Here is a 19,303-nt window from a genome sequence, read left to right on the forward strand (position 1 = left end):
TTTAAAAGATTTAAAGCTGATATTACTCACCAGCAGCAACTCATTTCTGCCTTGATGCTGACGTTCTAGCTATCTAAGGCATCTAAATTAAATTTTCAATTTTAGTAAACAACTCTACAGTGCTAAAAGATATACATCATATTAGATCAAAGGTTCTCTTCTTCCTCCTTTCTTAACAATGGCTCCAGTTCATTTGAATACCAGCTGATTTCAGTCAGGCTTCTGCATTTTTACTGCAGCCTGCGAAGCTGATGGAATACCTAGTGCTTGCTCTCTGTCTGTGGGTACACAATTGTTTTTTATTCATACATGGATCTATATTTGATTCCTGTTATCTCTGAAATTATTTTGATAATAATTGAGCTAAACCATATCTCAACACACACTTCGGACTTCTAGTTACTTGCTCCTCCATCATCTCCCTCCACAAACAATAGGGGGAGCATGAGGGAAAGAACAGACTGGTGTTGTTTCTTGGAAATTAAGCAAATTGGATCATTTGCTGCTTGGATGCAGTAGAGTGATGTTCCTCCGCTTCAAATTTACAAGTAAAGTACCTAATAATGCCAAGCAATTAGGAAGGACTGCCACTACACAACAGGGACTGGAGTGATTGCTAATGTGGATTAGGCTGCATTATCCAGTCGGTGGAAGGAGAGGGGTCGACACTGAAAGGTGGTGTTATACGAGCACCAAGGACAATGCCTTAAATGCCACACTTCAGCAGCGAGAAGGGATTTGTCCCTAATTAATTTCCAAAGATTTCTGTCGCCCATGTTTCTGAAGGCCAGCTTGGTGAAAACTCAACACTGAAGTGCCCTCCAGTAGTTAAAGCCCTGAAAAAATGTTCAACATCATTAAAAAATATCAAGTATCTTTTGCTTCCTCCTCTCTCACACTACATTATCTACAGTAGTTCTACCTTTTCTATCAATTATAAAACATGTCACTGTTGCAGTTAAAAGTGTTAGACTTACAGTATAAAGGAAGTAACCATTTGATTATCTATACTACATAAGCAAATTCTATGGTTAATATGAATACAGTGAAGAACTGTATCTTTTTTATCTGCTTATTTATGTGACAGTAAATGTACAGTAAGCTTTTGTATTTGGCTCAATAGGACAACATTTAGGAGGTTTTGAAGGAAAATCTTAAGCATTCTTTCCATTTCCTAAACTTTGCACCACAAATGTGCTCTTCTCTCATCGGAGAAATGACTGCAGGGCAGTTTATCTGAGCTCTGCCATCTGACGAACGGGTTTAGTGGCGACGAGGGATGTGGTTCTGGATGACAGATTTTAATTACAGGAACAGAGGCTAGTGACACTCGAATGACCAGTCGCAGCTTACCATCAGCCAATCACCGCTGATAACCAGATGATGAGCACAGATCGACCAATTAGCTGTGAAAGGGCAGCAGTGCCACATCAGCTACAGTGCTGCTATGCAGTATGATCTTCATTGTAGGAGCAAATCTCAGAAGACAGACTTCAAAAGTCGTGTCAAAGTGGCTAAAATGTTGGTCTGTAAATAGGGGTTAGTATCTTCAAGGCCCTTGTAACCGATCGGAAATATTTTGCAGCCATGCCGTAGAAAAAAACCCCATCGTGATAAAGATTAGTCTTTTGTTTGTTAAATTGAAAATTACACCTAATGTCTTTTTATGTAACAATATTGTATTGGTATACTTAATAGTATGGTGTTTCTCATAATTCACAGCGTATAGGATTTTATACATAACCAATCAGGGGTCCCCTGAGGCAAACATTTGAGTCCACAAACTTGACAGTTGGTGCCTGCCGGCATGATCGGATGACAAAAGTTACATTGAAAAGACACGGCCCAAGTTTTTAATTAAGTCCAGTGCTAAGTGCTCCTGTGATGGGATAATACTTTCTGCAACTAGTTAGTGTATAATATTATGGAAAAATGTGAAAGAAAATTCCTTCATATGTTCTCTTCAAGCTTTTTTTCTCATGATGTACCACTTGTACTTGATGTCCCTGTAGGGAACAGACACTATTGTGAGTAAAAAATAGTTTTCTACAAAATACACAACAACTTTCAGCAGCTTGCTTCAGTGCTTGATTGCTCATGCGTGTGGTTGTTGCTATAGTGAGTGTAGTTAATATCGTTACTGCGATCATATTTGCTTTAGATCAGTGGTTGCTTCTGCACTGTGAGTGTGAGATGCTCAGACCAACAGCAACGCAGGCCTTTCCTGCCGTACGCAGAGCATAGAGTAGAACCAGAGCGGCTTCGTTCTCGTTATGCTGCAGTCGCAGCCTGCTGGTCTGTAGATACATAGGCATTTAGGCGAGAGGCTGAGAGTACTGCAGTGTGAATGGTAACACCCAGGACAAATTACATGGCGAGAGAAGCAGGGCCTCTCCCCCGCTGAGCCATGGTGGCATCACAGGGGCGGAAAATGACAATTCCTTGAAAAGGTCATACAAGACGGCTGCACTGTGATACGAGTTTACAGCAAATCTGACAATCTTAATTCAAATCATGACATTCCCCCAAAAAGTAAAACGCTTTCATCTCCCCATGTCAGAACAGCAGTCTGACCTTTAGCATGTAAGAACTTCACTGAGTTTTAACAAATGCTAATCAGAGCCCTTCGTTAACGGGGTTGCGTTCCACGCACACCTTCATTTGCAATTCATGCATTTCACACTGAGATTCATACGACTTCTGTTATATTCTCTTAATTCACCTATATTTTCTATCAATTGAGCCATCTCAAACGACATGATAAATGTCATTATAAGAAAGCGGTCATGGCGAAAAGAGTGATGCCTTTTGTCAAATTCTGTACCATTTAATATTGTGAGTTTTAAATAGGCTTGTAACCTGACACTGTAAATGCCAGTAAGTAGGTGTATTTCCTCTTATTCTCCACACATCAGGGATTTTTCCTTCCTAAACTGGAAGAAAGTATTTGACAGTGAATTTCATGCTTCAACCAGCCCCCTACCCGCATGGCCAGTGTCGCCCCATACCTTAATACCACTGAAGATGAAATGTCATGGAATATTTACCTGCAGAATTACAAAGCCTACATCTGTTCACAGTTTCTGTATTTTATACTTGCTTTAATCCAAAAAGACTTTTATTCAGGTTCTAAAGTTCGACTCATCTTGCAAAAAAAAACTGACCGTCTGGGAGTCTATGAGAAAATTATGATACTTCTCACTTAGTAAATATTTAAAATAACAGATTATGATCTCAGTTCCTAGTTTTAAGTCTTCTTCAATACTGCATGATGTTAATTTATGGTAGAGAAGAATCGAGCAGAAGGTAGAGAAGAATCTAAATAGTTTGTAATACCAAAACTTTTTTGAGTGCCTCTCGCACAGATATTGAACCAATTGCACCAAACCAACCAACCGCTTATAAAACCTTGTTAAAAGACAATGTTTTATAAGTTATCCTGTTTCTATTGGAGCGTCTCTGCGTCACCAGCAACATCAAGGTCATCTCCCCGTGGAATAAAATAGTTTGTTGCACTAAAAGTTAAGTTGCTCCAGATTTACAAGGAGCAAAAGCCAAGAAGCTAAGTGAGGGTTCAAATATTCACAGAAACAGAAACGATCCATTCTTCAGTGAGCCCTGATCTGTGTGACAGTGAAACGATCCCGAGCTCTCGATGAAAACCAAACATAGGCAGCAATACCAACGGGCTACTGTGTGGACCCGGGGAGATAGGGCAGCAAAGCCTGCCTCACAGCTGGGTGCCCAGATTAATAGGCAAGATAGACATAGTGTATGTGTTTACTCATCACTCTGATTGTGCCTGTCTGAGACAAAGGCTTTATTTGAACAGGTCAGGATGGTAGATGACTGTATAAGAAGCATTATAAATGAAGATAGGCTGGGAGGCTGCAGCATAATGATGTATACTCCATCACATCAGACCTGTCTGAGCCACCCCTGCCTTTTGAATATTTGAATATACTTACAGTATCAAACACACCTCCCCATTCTCCTCTCAAAAACCACCCCACTACAGAAAAAAGGCCTTTAATATATAAAATACCTATGCTGCTGTGTCAGTTGAGGAGATTTCAGGTTTTACAAGAAGCAGCAGTTCAGGATGTGACCCGGTGTCGTGCATATCTTCTGTCTCATTGTAACGTTTCTCTTGCCGAGGTTAATGAGCTTGACACCCGGTGCCCTCGGCCTGCTTAACAGACAGTTACCCTGCACTCCTCCCTCTTTTCTCTCTGTGTGCCGCCAACCTGTAGCCTAACATCTCCATGGCTGAAAACAGCAATTTCACTTAGCACGTGCAGCCAGGGAAAAGTTATCAAGCAGCACAGTGGTCAGCCGTGCTTTTTTTTCAAGACTGTTCAGCAGGGTCACACGCTCAGCAATGAGCTGCATCTACTTTGTCTGTCCGCCGGAGCCTCTGTGGGATTAACTGCCTCTTCTTTGTCTCATTCATGTCTTCACTGTTTTATATAAGGTGCTTGCTGATCATTAGAAACACTTTTCATATTATGCGGTGTCTATTTTAACCAATCCTAATTATTTAATGACGAGCAAACACAAGCCAATTTGAAGGACCTATCTTTAAATCTGTGGCCTCATGCATTTTTAATTGAACATGATTGTAGCATTAACAGCTGAATATGCAGCCAGCCTTTTCTCACATTAGTCTCAGCCTTAAGTGAAAGTGCCTTAAATTAAAAGGCTATAGAAATCAATACAAGTGGCATCCATGAGAGAGCACATATCTTCGACAGTCTGTCTCCTAATGCATCACTCACCACATGCTCTGCTCTTGTGTCTAAAAGCACTTAATGTGCAATAAGAAGCCGCCCACCTCAGATGTTGCCAAATACGGGAGATGGCCTGTCTGAGGAAGCTTAAAAGTTCGTCTAATGCTACATTAATGGATTATCTGGCCCCGCCTCTTTGTAAGAGTGAAACTTATGCTGAGAAGCGCTGTCAAAAGATGTTTAATGGAAGCTGGCACACAACAAAGTCAAATATAAAGTCCAGCTTTTATATGATGCAAAAAAAAAAGTGCTTACAGAACTGCGTTCAGAATGAGTTCATAGTTTAGCACATTAATTTAATATAGTATATTCTGCATGTTTCCTGGATGATCTTTGAGTGCCAAAGAGGGCTTTATAATATATAGTTTAAACCACATCCAAATAAAATTCATTTCAGAGAGACCAAAGGCGATGATTGGGAGACTCAGAATCTAAGCTCTCTGACACGAACAGAGATGGAGGTCTGAGTGGCTGCAGATCATTTCCACGAGACAATTTGATACAGATTTCGTACTGGCAGGAAATCATCTGTTTTTCTTCCTCTTATAGGTGAAGTTCCTTTCTTCATATGTATCCCTCATCTTCCTTCTATCGGAGACTTTACCCTACACATAAAACTGAACACACAGATTTGAAAGAGCAAAATAGTGAATCTGCAGCGCCGGCGAGAGAGGCTGCGAAGGACTGCATGAAAAGAACTCATTAAAAGTGTGACTCACACACGGAGACGCTGCAGCTTGCACTGAGTTGAGATTATTTGTGAGCAAATCCAAGACTGTTGTCCAACAACATATTTTGAATTGCCCCAGCACACACACGCACACTTGTGTACACTTGCAGACACCTGTGCACACACACACACACACACACACACACACACACACACACACACACACACACACACACACACACACACACACATATATACACACACACACACACACACACACTCCATTGCACAAGATCTTCCCTCATAGAGTGAGAGTCAAAACTGAAAAATAGATGAGATCTTTGTCACTCAAATGGCTGTAGGATTCTTAAGTGCTGTCAGAGTACGGATGAGGCCAACATGCATTATGGAAGACAACGCCTTGCTAAGCGCCTCGGCTCTCTGCCTGGACCACGGCACAAAACTGTCTAATGGAGTTGAAGACATGGTAATTTCTCTGGCAACCTAAGATTCGATAATAATATCTAAAGTTGGACGCTAATTAATCTCAGAGGTATATCACAGGCCTAAGGCCTTTCTGCACTGTCTGGGGTTGATAATTCCTTCCATCTGGGGTGCTGAGGAGCATTAATGTGAGTTTACCAGATTAGCCCCAGACACAGGATCTTTAAAGGGAAATACTTGTTCTCTTTAGATTGGAGATCTGTCCTCCTCGCACAGCAGTGTGGGGGATAGGCCAATAAAGCCCTATTGTGACTGGTTTAACTGTATGGCTATATATGGAACTGCCTGCCCCAGAGAAAGCTCTTTTTTTACTGATGTGTAAAGCAGGACATGTGTGGTATTCATTTAAATCCCTGCAGCGTGCATGCCTTTCCAATTACACTTGAAGTGGACTTTCTCCCAGGACATGCTCTTACAGATCTTATAGTCCATCGTAGTAGATACGCATCTGTGTAGATTAACCAAAAGCTACTGTATCACACATTTTAAAACTTATGTTATTTTAACTGTTATTGTCGCTGTTTAGATGGAGGAGATTGGTTCTCATTACAGCTACCATGATTTATGGAGGCTAAATGTGAACACAATGACACATGTACAATGATATTTGTCTCTTTCCAACACATGTGATAGTAATTCTATGTGTTGCCAGTTTTAGCGAGTTCTAGACTTGTCCTGATAAGACCAAGGTCATCTGTGAGGAGTGTCTGCATAAGAAATGAGCGCAAGCTCCCAGCAGACTCAGCAGGAAGGCGAGGGAGATGAGTTAATAGTCACCACTCTGGCTTTTAAGTCATGAGTTCCTAAGTCTTTGTCCATGGCTGTATCCGAGAGTGAGAACGTTGTTGAGACAGCGACAAGAGCAGGAAGACAGGAAGAAAGTGACAAAATTGATGCTGGAAGAGAGACATAACAACAGAGAACAAGTGGATATGTGTTCATGTGGCATCGGCATCCATTCTTTTCCCCTAATCATTTTCAAAACCATGTCCCCTCTGTAAAGCAGTAAAGTTTTACTCTTTATTCACACACCAAAAATTCAGATTACCCACAGTGCCGCAGACTGAATCCAGAGTCACTACGTTAGTTAAGTGAATTTCCCCATGTGCCATTTCGGGTAAGCACGAGAAGCCGTCTCCTCTACAGTTTGTGTCAGTCACAGCTGGCAATGACAAATTATTAAGGTGGATTTGACATGAAATGTTGGACGTAGTCACCCTCTACCTTTTCTCCACCCATTAGTCTCTGAGAGGGGTACTTGACAGGGAGCGCCATCAGCTAGCATCAGCTCAGTCAGCACAGCTCTCTCTCCTCCCCCGCAGATGCACCTTGGGCCTGCAGTGGTCTCCTCCTCTCCTTTGTTCGGTGCATCTGTTCAGCGTCAGATGACAGCACTGATTAGCCTCACTCAGAGTCTTAATAAGACAACCGGAGTACAGAAAAGCAGCACAAGGAGAATACAGACACACAACCACACCAGATCAGTACATTCCCAGCCTGTATGCTTACCCTACTCCCTTACCCTTAACCTCACTGTGAGTCTGTTCTTAACCCTAATGAGGTCTGGAAAATGTCCCTTGCTGACGCTGTTGGTGATTTGTCCAGATTTCACAGTCTGAGCATCTCTGCTGTTGTCCCTGAAGTCCACACTGCATGGCCTGAGAGACACTTATTTTAATTAGCTTTATCATGTCGCTATCGCAGTCTGTTAATGTCAAACTTTAGTTTACTTTAGAAAGAATGCACTACCTTAATTCTCACTGCTTTCAATGTTTAACCATCCTTTATTTGCATGCCATGTTTTCTCAGTGTTCATCTGAAGTGCAGCAATGTTAAAGTATGTCCTTAAGCTTAAAGAATGCCAACAGAGTAGTTTTGGTGTATCTTTTTTGACAATAAAGTGGTGTTTTCTCTAAATAACAAACAATGGTATAGTAGTGTTTTCCTCTCTAATTAAATGGTAAAACAAGAACCAGACTGCTCCAGATATATACATAGACTGTTTTATGACAGGCTTTGCTGCATTCACATCCTGTGGCACTGGAAAATTTTGTTTTCAATTATTTGCATGTTTGGTAACACTATAAAGTGCCACAAAAACAAGGGACTTTTATTTATTTCATTATAGTTGCTAATTGGTCAGTCTAACAAATATTTATCAGTGTTTGTGTAATTTATTAATTCGAAGTGTGACATGGACATTTAGGAGCAGCATAGGAGAAATAAACATTTAGTTGTTTTTGTTATAGTTTCTAGTCCGATGTGTATATAGGTACGAGTGGGTGAGCAGCCACAGCTCTCTGTAATGCTGCGTCCCTGCAGGGTGAACTTCTCCCACTCGTCTTCACCGTCTCCCCCACTGCCTCCTGGCGGATGCTTCTCACTCTGATATGTGTGTCCCAGCCCACCTGTTCAGGCCTCATTACTGTCAGGCCTGTGTTAATAAATATCCAGGTGTAGAGCGCTCCTCGTTGCCTGTACTTCATCACCGAGGAGCGCAGTCTGCTGGGTGCCCCCTCCTCTCCTGCAGCAGGGCTGACAGGAACCATGATTACACTGTAAGCACTGTAGTTATTCACCTTCTGCCCAAACTCCGACACTGCACTCCATCTTACACATCGGCACGGAGAGACACACACACACACTGCTCATGCACATGTACACACAACCATACGGGACCACACACACACACACTGACAAACAAATACTTACAGATATTTGCTCTTTCATTCTCATTATTTTTCCTTTCAGTGCAACCACCAGGTAACATGGGCGATACTTTGCCATGTGCAGTGTAGGAACATCCCTACAGCAATGTTTGGTGACAGCTAGTGGAGGTCCAACACTGAGCTATAAATTATGCATAACATTAAAACACATTGTTTCAAAAGACTGACAAAACTTACTTTTCTATAACTCATGTCACCTAAAGATAACATGGTCATGTATTTTCTGAACACATTTCTGAGCAAATTGAGCCAATATTCACTGTGTCATGAAGTGTTTTTTATACATTAGATTTTTTTTCTCCCTGCTTATAGTAAGTATGTCTTCAACCTTTGTATGAAGCCTTTGTTCATTTGTAGTCACTAAGACAGCATAATATACGTAATAGATTATCCAGCACCTCCTTCAATGCATATCAAGTATGTTTTGAGGATTGAGTCCTCAAAGTTTAGCCTGTTTCTAATACTAAAGAACCTGTTCAATGTTCTGCATGAGTGACATTGTTATGAAACAACACAAAGGAAGATTGCAGAACTAGAGAAACCTGGAAATAAGTTAACATTATTTACACTGAGAAATAGTTTTGCAGAAAGACTATTATGCCTCGATAATGATTTTTAAAAAAAAATATTGGGAAAAAAAAGACATTTTCGCTAATGAACAAACTTTTGTGATTGTTGTTTTCCTCAAAGTAAGTGAAACACCACCCTCAAAGGACTGAATGAGTTATACTTTTGTTTTAATCAAAACAATATAATATGAACTGTGTGGTGGGAACCAGTACCCACTATTAAAATATATGCAGCTGGAGAATTTATAGTATATATACAAGGAGTTCTTTCATAATTCAGGTCCTTTAACATTTGCTAAAGATCACCAAAAATGTTACCATATTTAATTCCTTTTGCTTGAAAACAATCTTGACAGCCTGTCATTAAATCAGCAGTCCTGCATCATTCTGTGCAGGCCGTTGCCTCATTGCATGCATGAGGTCAGTGTGACTGGGGTGAGTGGGTTAACATCGCCTGAGTGAGGGCTCTCGTCTCAGCAGCTCCTGGCAGCCGGGACGGCGATGGCGGTGGCCAGGGGAATAACAGGGAGGACACAACCACTTGACTCTGGAGAAGCAATCAGACACTAAGGGGTTTAATGCACTGCCTTGGGTCTGAGCCACAGCAATCGGGTTTGATAGCCGTGTCATTATGAGAGGAGGGCGTCTGGAGGTCTTCAGCGGACAGGGATTAGAGGAGGAGAGGGGGGACGTAGAGACCGAGAAGTGAAGAGGAAGAGAGCGGGCAGCGGGAATCTCTGCTTCCGTCGCTTTGGATGTCGGCCTTTCTAACATCCTCAACTCTCATCATCACACTCCCACTGCTCTCTCTGATTTCCCCTCACAAAAGTGACAAACAGAAAGGACAATAGTGGAGGTCACTACCACGTTGTGGTGCTCAGCTTGTTTTACACCAGACATAATTTCCTGCCGTGCGGACAATTATAGTTTATTTCTCTGGCAACAGCTAATTAAGATAATACAATATTGGTGACAGCGTCTAAAGCATTTCCTCTTTTTGTTTTTTTTTGTGCCTCCACCTCCCTATGCCCTCTGTATTCAGTGTAAGAGGGAGACAACATTGCCACAAATTTGAGAAATTCTATGAAAATTATAATTTTTGAACAATCTGCATTAATAAACTTAACTATTATTGAATTGCTTGATGATCTTCTTTGCTCGACTAATGCAACCAATTCTATGAGTGTTCACCCAACTCCTAGAAACATTTGTGCTGTTGAGAGAGTGCTCATAGTCTGTGCTCATGTGTCTACAAGAGAGAGAGATGTCGAGAGTGAGTGTGAAGGAAGTCAACCTGTGATGGATGCGATGGCAGATGCTAGCGTAAGAGTTGTCATCAGCATTCCCGGAGCCTTATGGAAGAGAGCCAGGTACACAGCTTTGATTGGGCCTACTGTGGCTGTGCTGTTTGCCACAGCATAGCTTTGATTAGTGTCTCCATGAAAATGTATGCCCTATGCTCAAAGAAAACTGGGGGAGTAACTACCTGTCAGGAAATTCACAAACAAGGCTACTTAGAGCACTGGGAACTGTATATTTTAAAGTCTAATATTCCCCACCATTTCCTTTCATTTCATTGTGGGGGGGCTTGCCAAATCCCTGCTGGTACCCCACTGCACCCTTGCAAAAGGTGCCCAGATAAGGAGGAGGTACACCTCTATCCCCCACCCAAAGGTAGATGTGGGAGAAGGCGCTCCCTCAACCACACAACAAAGACTTTCTGCCAGATGCTGTGAATACCAAAAATCCTTGCACACACACAAAATATATAAATTAATCAGAGTGCAGGTAAATAAATAAATAATGTATAAGAGGAGCTAATTAAATGTGTTTATTCCTGTTATCATATGCTGCCCTCATTTCCACCACTTGAAGTCATGAATCATTAAGTGGCTGCTAAATTGGTCTCTGGGGCCGTCCTAGTGGCAGGGGGCGGTCAGATCCTGTCTGGCAGAAGGCAGGTGTGCAGCGGACGGACGGATGGCCTGTGCTCCTGTAGTCCTCGGACAGAGGGGAAGGAGGCATCATGCTGGGAGGTGAGTGGCCGTAAGAGAGCCTGTAGCAGAGCGGCTGACAGGACTGGCCGTCACCGGGCCGGCTCTGCTTTGATTAATGAGGGCATTTGAAAGACAATTAGTGGGAGCAGATTTGCCTTCAACTACCTTATCAATCAGAACTATTTTAATTCAATGTGTAGCACCCACCGCACCAAAATGAGTGGGAAAGTATTGTGAGTCAAGGAAAGAACATGTTGCCAGTCAACAGGGGAAAAGTGGGGAAAGGAGGGCTAGTATATTAAATTGCATGTGCTATTCCTCCTAGGACCTTGGAGACTTAAGATGGATCGGGGTTGTTGTTGAACTTGTAGCAGCCAACTCCTCATAAACTGCAAACAAAGATGAGAAATGATACACATACTAACTACACTATGTAAAAATGAGTAATGTTAGCCTTAATGCATGCTATTCTATTGTGCTTACTCTTATTTTTATAACATATGTAAGACATTATGTGAAAGATAAATATGTTCTGTGCCATAAGAACAGTTTTGGCCACTGTACAGGTATTCATGTCGTCACGTAGCTAAGCCAATGCAAACCTATCGCCAGACAGAACATTGATATTGGATTACGTCCAATGACAACATTGTTTAACGTTGTGTGCCAGAGTTTTTGAATGGAATATAAACTATGATTCTGGTTAGGAATTTAAACACTTGCTCATGATTAAGGCCAGATCATAGGAACAGTCTTCAGAAAAGCAAACATAATTTGTTGGATTGTTACGAGACACAAACTCTACACTACTTATTGCGTTGGCACTGAAAGAATCATTCAATGTGGACGTAATTCCTCGGGATACCGGGCTGGTATTCATGTGAGCAGAAGAAAATGGTTGTCAATGACAAGAGTCACAAACAGGTCTTCCAATTTAAACCATTTAAAAAATACACCAGGTTTCTTATCTTACACCAAATGGTTAGGTAATAAAACAACATTGTTAAGGGAAAGTTCATAGTTTGGGTGAAAATTATTACTTTCACCATAATGGTAACAATAACAACTACTTAGATCAGGGAAAGACTGAAGCCATGTTCAAAAGAAACCAATGTTGACAGCCAGTATGAAGCGGTAAAGATACAGCGGTCTCCCGTGTTTAAGTCTGATATTCTGTTGACCCTAAGCTTCTCCCTCAGTTGACTTTGGGGCTCTAACACAATGTCACGCTACTCCCTTGTAAGCCCATATGGGCTGGGCGCCATATGGTGCAGCCCACTCAAATAAACAAATCAATCAAAATGTTGTCCTTTGCTCCTACCAGACAAGAATACCACTGGGCCACTAGAGGGCTTTGTCACTTGAGCATAAACAATCGTAATTTTACTGACACAACTGGCATTTCTTTGTTGTTGTTGTTGTTTTGTTGGGGGCGGGGGGGATCACACACTAGTAATTTTGTAAGAGAGAGGAACTGCAACTACAAATAGTCAGATAAACAATTAGCAGAGAGTAAGATAGCCCACACCCACTGAGTGGTATAACTGTCTAATGTCCTCAATGGGGTTTAGAGCCAGGTTTCCCTGCTTTCATGCTACAGCTATGATTGCTGAAGCTTACTTAAACAACCAACATATTGATCTGTCACCTAAAGAGGTACAGACAATCTTGCAGAAAATCTTACTTAACCTTCTTCCCAGTTTTACTCACAAAAGTCTTCACAGCACATTTTACTCTCTAGCAGTGACGGCTGCTGTGGTCGATATTCAGGACATTTTTTCCAAGTTTGTGACAGACCAGAAGAGTGCTCAATATATTAAGAGTTCACTTCAGTGCTGCAGCATTTCATCTCATTCTATACGTCCATCTTCTTGCACAATTACGCTTGTCAATGATTTGAGCTCAAATAATTTGAACCACTGGAGAAATGATGTAGATATGCCATTGTGCTTAAGAGGCTGAAAGATGTGTTTTCATAAAGCTGAAAACAAGCAAGTGAGGAAGTGTCTGTATTGATCCCACTGCTTGTAAATAAAACAGGGGCAATGAGCAAAAAGAAACAAACAACTCTGGCAGAGAGAACATGGGGAGAAAAAAAAATCAATAGGTTCCCTCACTGGTGGGTCCTCTCTAGTCAGGCTATTCTCTCTGGGTGAGGCTGGTTTCTGCAGAACGTAGGATGAGAGCGTCCAATCAACCTTCTCTTGATTTTCTAATTCATGTGATCTACAGAGAATGCAGCTCATGTATATTTAACCTCTTCAGCTGACAAGGAAGTGCCAACAGTGCCAATAGCTTTTCAGCAAAAGATGAAGCAAAGTTATAATACAAAATGATTCATGGTCTGTGTTTTAAAGGGGCACTTCACGGGTCAATTTCCAAGCAGTGCAGTCTGTGAAAACAAAGTCATCTGTGACTCTGGAGAAGCTTTGTCAAGTTTTAAAAAAGTTACTCATATTCATTCTTTTTTTTTAGGGAGGGTCAAAATATAAAATATAGTCTCAAGTTGCAAAGTGGTCATTGTAGGATCCATTGTTTTTGGAGTTGGGATAAAAAGCCAAGATTTCCTATGCAGCAACTTCTGTTTTCCACACGTCTCTAAACATTCTTTAGCTGCACATACTTCCCTTTTTAATGGAGAGAAAACGTGTGGTGTCCTTTGTTGTCCTAAGTTTATATATGTATTTATTGTTGTGTATATATATATATATATATATATATATATATATATATATATATATATATATATATATATATATATATTGAATGTCTCGTTTTAAATCAGTAAAGTCTTTCTACCTTGTTGCTGCTGAGTCACCAACTGAATTCCGTTGATGACGATAAACATCCTTATCCTTGGTGTATTCAAGTATAGGTCATATCCTATGGATTAAATTATTATTTTATTTTTCAAAGATGTAAATGGATACGTTTTATGTAAAGATAAGTAGACTTGGTGTTAGTTTGTTGAGAGGATTACAATTAGTAGGATGGCCTCCAATATGCCATAATCACAACATCATGGCTTTAAACATGAGATACTTTGCATCCTCTCTTCCTGTGTCACAGTTTCAAAAAGGAAAGAGAGCAAGATAAATGCCAATACATTTTTTGAAATTAAAATGTTGCATCATAAAGCAGATCAGCTGTGGCGTCAGAGAGTCTATTTTGAAAACAGAAAAAAGATCCTAAGATAGCATTTGGACATTTGGGAAAGTGACATCATCTTGAGCCCAAACATATTTAACAGCCCCATTTCCAAAGGCCCAACTGATATATTTGGCTCCAGTGTGGTTAAAGCCAGGCCGGTAGCGGCCATCCTGCCTCTCGGTCTTGTTCCAGCTTTCAGGCAATAAGGAATGCTGCCTGCCGCCCTCCATTTCCCATTAGCTGTTTTATTTCATGGGAAATTTGCTTCCTGCTTGCTGTAATTGCTAACTGGGCACCTACTGATGTGGGCATTAGGATTTTTAATACAATTTTTTACGCAGGTGGGAATGCACACATTACCCTTTTAGTAGCACATTATTTGATTGTCATTCCTAATTATTGACCCATACACTGTGTGGAACAAAGTTAAATATTGTGACTAATGTTATTAGCTAAATACATGGCTATGACTTTGTTTCCACATCCCCACTGCAAAAGGATGATAATAACGTCATCTGAAGACCTAAAAACTTTGGTGTCATTATTTCCAGTAGCGGCTCTGAAACGGAACCAAATCCTCAAAAGCAAAATGGCATGTTTCACCAAAAGACAGTGCTGTATATGTATCGGCATGAGCAGACCTGTAGAGAAAGACAGCAAATTAAGTCAGAAAAAAAACAATGTGAAGGATATTTCCCCTTTTCTCTTATACATAAAGACACAGACCATGTGGTGAAACTGAATGCACAGAATTTGAAACAATGACAGGGCCACATCCACGACATGTTCTTCAAGAAAATGTGTCCATGGAGCAAAAAAAACAAAAAACAGTTAATCTCACCTCCTGGTAATTAATTTTGCCTTGTTAATTCATAGCATTTCTAAGGGTTTGGTTTCTGCAAATTGGTGGTGAATTGTGTGTTTGGAATTTAAGGCACATGCAGTACTGAATGATAAAATTGCAGTCGTTCTCCAGCAGCGGCCAGAACCGGGTGCCATAATGATATTCATTTTCAAACAGGAGAACATACTAATGGGCAATTAAGATGATCAAGCCTGCCAAGATACACGTGAAGAACGGAGTGCTGGTGCCAGTGATTACGTGTCCTCCGCCCCTGCCTCCTTCCTGCACTGGCCCGGGCTTTGTCTTATGTGTGTGCATAAGTAGCAGGGAGGGAAAGAGGGAAAAGGCTCCAAAAGCACAATATAATTGAACTTTCCACATTATTTCTCACTAATATGTGCTGCCACTTGGTCTCATTAGTGGAATGATGTGCTCTGCCATTCTGGAATGAACTCTTTGCCCGAGTAATTAAGGCTCCTAAAGTTTCTAGTCCTTTGTTTAAAGAATTCGTCCTTGTGCTCTCCATGCCCCATCAGCTGCCTAATTAGCAGGACCTTTGTGTGATTAAAAATTCTCACAGAGATTCCGTTGGATATTTTCCTCTGTTAATGAGTGTTTGTGGACAGCTGGGAACGGGCGCAGGCTCCCTCCTTGTAAGACCTCCTGTGCATTGGGCAGACCTCTGTCAGGGCCCGAGAGTGAGAGCTGTCATTTCTGTAATAGGGATGGAAATTGGTCAGAACCTACCAAGGCCCCCTGCAGGAATGGAAATGCCTTGAAATATAAATGAGGATGAATATTCATATTTCTTCCACTTTGATGAAAAAAAAAAAGATGCCATGCTATTAGGATGAGTATTAATATACATGTCCGTCAGTTAAAGCACCACCAGGAACTCTGTGTGCTATGTCTGCCCATTAGCCTGTGGCTTCATTTGCTATTATCCTCAGGTTCTTTTTCTCCCTAAAGCTGGGGTCACCCTCTCCACTGAGAATTGCACATTGGCGGCTTTCCTTTTGTTACAATTCTCCCACTTAGTGAGTGTTTCAGAGAGAGAGAGACTGAGAGAGAGACATTTAATGAAGCCCAGTCGGAAGTTAGGTAAGCAGGGGTCAAATCCAAATGAAACGAACAAGCCTTCTACTTGCGCAGCAGGAGAACAGCAGAAATCCAGAGGGAAAAAAACTAGCAACATTGGGAGGAAAAGGCCTGAAGAAGAAGAAGTCCATTGCCATAGCTGCCTGAGACGGATGCCCTTGAGTCTTGAAGACAATTTTTCGCTTCCTCTCTGTCTTCATTTGTCTAAGAAAAGATGTTTGTGCACTTGTTCTTACAATGCCTCATATGTACAGTATGGTTCAGTAATGAGATGAATGTTTTTCACATGGGAAGATCTCTTCAGTTCACAGCTAAAACAGAAGCTGCCCTGCTATGACGAAAGAAGATGACGCCCTTCAAGCTGGTTGTGTCAAAAGTGTCGCTTTGGAGGAATGTAATGATACAACTTCACTTGCACATGGAGTGTTTCAACCGAGGGATAAGGGAACCGAAAATATATTTTTTTAAACCATCATTATTAACACAGATAGTGCTTGTTATGGTTATATTACAAAAAAAAAATACCTGGATCAACAGAGAAAAACCCAGCTATGATATGTTATCGTCATCATGGTGAAAATTACAACTGAAAGGGCACATTAAGCTTGTCAGTAGGGCGTTAATAACTCGTTAATTCCTCAATCGATTAACGGCGTTAATTATTTGATCATTGGTTAACTGCATGTTGTTGTTTCTTTGCATTGGTTGGGTCTTATCACTTCCGCACACAGGTGCTGCATTTTAAATCTCCCAGACGGCGTAGTTCAGACCTACACGTCTTACAGCACTCCCAGTCCGGCCCGCATGAGGTCAATCAAAAACGAAAGACAAATAAATAAGATGCACGCCATAAATGCGATACAACGATACTGCTTTTACTTTGAAGGCAATTTATGTACATCTGCTTCTGTAGCCTCACCGACAGGCAGTGTTGACGACTTGCTGATTTGAGCCTGACGTACATATTGTTATGTAGTTTCTGTTCTCAACTCACCTCACAAAACTCTCACAGGCCTCTCAGAGGCTCCGCGTCCAGATTGAAAATTATTGCGCAAAGCCGCCGCTGCTACCTGTCAGCTGTCCTGTACATCTCCACCTCAATTAATTAGACTTCAGTGCTCTTGTTCAAGCCAACACAGACTGGACTTTTCACACTGAGTAAGAAAAACTGAACTGGAAAACATAAAAATAACTTATTGCTTTTGTATAAAGTTAATCAATTGCTGGTCTTTAACATTAATCTTTAACATAAGCAACAGACTGAACATGGACAAAAGAAGGAGTGGTTTGTCCCTCACAGGCACCCTTACTACTGAACAGTACCTGTTCAGAAAAAATGAATAAAAAATATTTATAAACTATATATGTATGTATGTTAACTTGCTGTTGCTCCAGAGTGCTGTTGTATTGTTCTGATTACATTACTTTTAAATAAAAGCGTGTAATATACTAGTTTTTACTTCATTATTGTTATTATTATTAATCGCATGAAAATTGATTAATCAGTTACATTTTTTTCAACTTTGCCCAGTCCTACTTTTTAGATAAAATCCATTCAAATTCAGCAAGAACAATGGGAACAGAAATTATGACTAACCTTTTTTCAGTATGATTTTCAAAAGTCATTTTGGACTGTGCTGATAAGTGAAGATAAGTGTCAACAGTAAAGATTAACAAGATTGGATTGATTATCAAATAATATATCAGCCATTGAGAATTTCCTATTTTCTGCAGCTCACAGGGTGTTTTGGCCCAGTCTTCTTGCCATCTAATCATTAACATTTGCATATATTTTTGGTCCATAAAAGTCCTTTGATGTATTAATTCCTCATTCATCATTAATAGACGTTTCGTTTTGTTTTTTTTAAGAGTGTACCTGTATCATTTTACAAAAGTTAGGTCCTATTTGGATTAAGTTAAATTTCCTGGATGCATGCAGCTCTGGGTAATTTGTTTGTTTTTAATTAAAATCTAACATTGCTTTCTCAGGGCCTGGCAAGTCTGCAACTCTGCCCAGTGAATGGGGGATGTTTAATAAGCTGCAGTGCTGAAAGTTGTTTCATTAGGTGTGAAAACGGCTGATAACTCAATAGCCAACAGCCAAACATCCTCTCTATGTCGGTTTCCTGCCTCTTTAATCTGTTTTTCATTCTGCCTGGCACGCTGTAGCAGTACAGGGGACTTCACAAAAAGGAAAAGACATTCATCACCATCGGGCCTCCAACAAACCAGGGTGACAGAGCGAGCCAGCCAGTTTGGCTGAGGAAGGAGACGATCAGACTGCAGAGCAGGGCTACTGGAGCACCTCCTGAGAACTGGGGATTGATGTGCGATCTGTTTGTCCGTACATTTAGTCCGAAGAGTGTATACTCATTAATTGTTTCAATCAATGACACAAATCCCCAATTGCCTTCAACAGCCATGTTTCACACTTTTATCCTTCATTATTTATTTCATCCCATCTTTGTTCAACATCATGACTCAAGTATTAGTATAATTGCATGGCTGCTGGTGATATTTGTGGTTATTGCATGGCCAATTTCATGTGCTAAATGCTAATAGCTTATTATGGGCTCTGCTGAAAGGGACCTTTCTTTCCCAAGACGTTGAAAATGTTCCACCCAAATGGAGCAAATGCTTGATGATGTCCATCTATTGTCCATTAACGGGCCAGCCGGCATGGGACAACTTTTTTTTTTATCCCCAAATGAGATGTAACAGCAAGTGTTTCAGTTTCACAGTCTTCCAAATAACCTTATTAATTATTACTTGATTTTCTTCGTTTTTATAATTACTTATCCTCACAAGGGGTCTCACCACTCTGCAGGACCTGCATTATTACTTTTATTTTGTGATGCCTTTAGTTTTGTAATTGCTGAGTGTTACAAAATGTCAGTCTACATTCACTGCCTATAGTTGCCTTGCCGTCCTGAGGCAAGTCCTTAGCATATC

The sequence above is a fragment of the Clinocottus analis genome, unplaced genomic scaffold (genome assembly GCF_023055335.1).
Source record: "Clinocottus analis isolate CAN_PGR_092001 unplaced genomic scaffold, fCliAna1.0.p SCAF_33, whole genome shotgun sequence".
NCBI classification, from domain to species: domain Eukaryota; kingdom Metazoa; phylum Chordata; class Actinopteri; order Perciformes; family Cottidae; genus Clinocottus; species Clinocottus analis.